The sequence below is a fragment of the Ailuropoda melanoleuca genome, chromosome 7, assembly GCF_002007445.2.
Source record: "Ailuropoda melanoleuca isolate Jingjing chromosome 7, ASM200744v2, whole genome shotgun sequence".
In the NCBI taxonomy this organism is placed as follows: Eukaryota; Metazoa; Chordata; class Mammalia; order Carnivora; family Ursidae; genus Ailuropoda; species Ailuropoda melanoleuca.
Window position 1 is genome coordinate 23,125,428 of NC_048224.1, and position 2,065 is coordinate 23,127,492.

General features: G+C 36.4%; 1 pseudogene; it reads right to left on the reverse strand.

Annotated features, from left to right (window-relative positions):
* Positions 1 to 433: 433 nt before the first annotated feature.
* Positions 434 to 524, reverse strand: LOC117803160 (annotated as a pseudogene).
* Positions 525 to 2,065: the final 1,541 nt, after the last annotated feature.

Consider the following 2,065-nt stretch of genomic DNA (forward strand, 5'->3'; position numbering starts at 1 on the left):
GATGTAGTATTCAATAATTCATCAGTTGCATATAACACCCAGTGCTCATCACATCACCTACCCTCCTTAATGCCTGTCACCTAGTTATCCCATCCCCCCACCCATCTCCCCTTCCCCAACCCTCAGTTTTCTTCCCAGGGTCAAGAGTTTCTAATGGTTTGTCTCCTGTGATTTCTTCCTATTCAGTTTTCCCTCCCATCCCCTATGATCCTCTGCACTATTTCTTATATTCCACATATGAGTGAAACCATATGATAATTGTCTTTCTCTGATTGACTTATTTCGCTCAGCATAATACCCTCCAGTTCCATCCAGGTCAGTATTCATCCTTTCTGATGGCTGAGTAATATTCCAATGTGTGTGTGTGTATATATATATATATATATCTCATATCTTCTTTATCCATTCATCTGTCGATGGACACCTCAGCTCTAAAAATATGGAATGCTTCATGAATTTGCATGTCATCCTTGCACAGGGTCCATGCTATCATTCCAATTTTAGTATGTGCTGCCAAAGTGAGCCCAAAGAGCAAATATCTTTATCCTCATCACAGATAGTCCAGAAAAACAGTAACTCATTTTCTGTGAGGCCTCTTCAAGGCTCTATGAAAATCAATCATATGTGTGGATATCAGTGCTATTCCCTGGGCTGTGAAAAGTGGGAAATTTTAGTTTATTGCTACCCTCAGTGCCTGGCCCAGGTTGGCTTTCTAGAAATAAGCATGAATGAATGAATGAAAGATCTATCCTAATGGCATAACTATGGATTTTCACCCATATCATGGAGATAATATTTTTAAAATATCTTCCATTATTTCCTTAGTAATTTTTTATTAATCCAGGAGTTAGCTATTTCCCATGCATCCCAACTGCCTTAAAGATAAGCCAAGAATAGTGCTGTCCTAGGGAAGGAGGAGGTTAGCACCAACTCAAACAAATGTCTTTTTTTCCTTGAAAATCAGAAAAAGTTTTATAAAGTAACATTTTATTTTATTTTTTATTGAAGTATAATTAATATAAAGTGTTATATTATTTTAAGGTATACAATATAATGATTCAACCATTCTATACATTTCTCCCTGCTCATCAAGATGAGTATATTCTTAACCCCCTTTATCTCTTTCACCCATCCCCCCACTCACCTCCCCTCTGGCAACTACCAGTTTGTTCTCTGCATTTAAGAGTCTGGTTTTTTTGTTTGTCTCTTTTTTTCTTTGTTCATTTGTTTTGTTTCTTCAATTCCACATGTGAGTGAAATCACATGGTATTTGTCTTTCTCTGACTGACTTATTTCACTAAGCATTGTACCCTCTAGGTTCATCTGTTTTTGTTGCAAATGGTGAAATTTCATTCTTTTTATGGCTGAGTAATAGCTCATCATATATATATATATATATATATATATATATATATATATCACATATTCTATATCANTATAAGATTGGTTGTTGTAAATAATGCTGCAATGAACATAAATCTCTTCGAATTAGTGTTTTTGTTTTCTTTGGGTAAAAAGCCAGTAGCAGAATTACTGGGTCATATGGTAATTCTATTTTTATGTTTTTGAGGACCTCCATACTGTTTTCCATAGTTGCTGTACCAATCTGCATTCCCACCAACAGTGGAGGAGAATTCCTTTTTCTCCACATCCTTGCCAACACTTGTTATATCTTGTGTTTTTTATTTTAGCCATTCTGCAGGTGTGAGGTAATAACGCATTGTGGTTTCAATTTGCATGTCCCTGATGATTAGTGGTGTTGAGCATCTTTTCATGTGTTTGTTGGCCATCTGTATGTCTTCTTGGGAAAAATGTCTACTTGAGTCTTCTGTTCATTTTTAATTGGATTGTTTGTTTGGTGCTGAGTTTGATAAGTTCTTTATAGGATATATCATTTCCAAATATCTTCTCTCATTTAGTAGGTTGCCTATTTATTTTGTTGATGGTTTCCTTCACTGTGCCAAAGCTTTTTATTTGGTGTAGTCACAATAGTTAATTTTGTGGGGCGCCTGGGTGGCACAGCGGTTAAGCGTCTGCCTTTGGCTCAGGGCGTGATCCCGGCGTT